Here is a 1,391-nt window from a genome sequence, read left to right as displayed (position 1 = left end):
TCCCTTCGACCTGATGTTTTCCAATCTTGTGGATATATCCCCAGTAGTGGGATTGCTGAACCCTATGGAAGTTCTCCCTGTAGTTGTTTAAGGAACCTCCATACTGTTCTCCATAATGACTGTACTAATTTACAGTCCCACCAACAGTGCAGGAGAGTTCCTCTCTCTCCACATCTTTGCCAGCATTTGTCAACCCTAAACCTCATAAAAAATATAAAGTTATATGTATTAAAAATTAGTTGAATATTTATTTATAGAAGCAATAATCTTGAAATCATACATATATATGATTGAGTAGGTTAAGTGCCATCATATTTTGATGTATCATTAGATTAGGATATTATATAATAAAATACATATTTTAAGAACTTATATTGATGAATAATGACACATAACAATGAAAATATGGGTTAATTTGGTTAGATGTTTTTCTTTGTATACTGGTATTTAAGATTATTTTGTTTATAATAAAATAAAACAATAAAATTCTATATGAAAGCACATCAGCATTATGAAAGTAACATTTGGAACAAAACTCTTAGTACTTGTTGTAACAAAATAAGAGATTTTCTAATCAAATATTTAAAATTTCTAAAAAAGTAGATTTTTAAAGTTCTCACCAAAGTAAAATGACAAGCATTCAAGGTGATGAATATCTTAACCAGACTGATTTCACAATGAATGCACATATCAAAATATCATATTGTATCCCACTAATATATATAATTATCATTTGTCAATTAGAAATTGAAATGGAAATGGAAAAAGTTCAATATCAATATACTATAAACTAGTCCCCCATTATCCACAGTTTTGCTTTCCACAGTCAACAGTGCTCTGAAAATACTTAATGGAAAACTGCACAAATAAACAATTTGTAAATTTTAAATTGTGCACTGTCCTGAGTAGCATGAGATTTCACGCTGTCCCATGAACCATTTCTTTGTCCAGTATATTCATCCTGATATACTACCCACCCAATAGTCACTTAGTAGCTGTCTCATTTATTAGATTAAAAAACTTAGCATATGTTCAGTTTGGTACTATCTCTAGTTTCCGTCATCCTCTGGGGATTTTGAATATATCCTCCGTGGATAAGGAGGGACTGCCATAGAGAGAGAATATAAAAGTCTCTTTTCAAAATAGTATAAAATGCATTTTAATTGTACTTATTACTTGATTCGTCAGTATTGCAGGTTCAGTGTGTTTCTTAATGACATTTTTTTCTCTCAATATAATGATTATGAAAATGTCCAGCATGTGACTGACTTCAAACTCCCAGAAATCAATCACTTGAAAAAACTTTTGAACACTAATATGATCTAAATTTACGTATACCTGTACCCCAATGTTCATCGCAGCACTCTTCACAATAGCCAAGAGCTGGAATC

Source organism: Galeopterus variegatus, unplaced genomic scaffold, assembly GCF_000696425.1.
Source record: "Galeopterus variegatus unplaced genomic scaffold, G_variegatus-3.0.2 Scaffold9660, whole genome shotgun sequence".
Taxonomy (NCBI): Eukaryota; Metazoa; Chordata; class Mammalia; order Dermoptera; family Cynocephalidae; genus Galeopterus; species Galeopterus variegatus.
The sequence above is the reverse complement of the archived record's forward strand: the minus strand, read 5'-3'. Positions refer to the sequence as shown.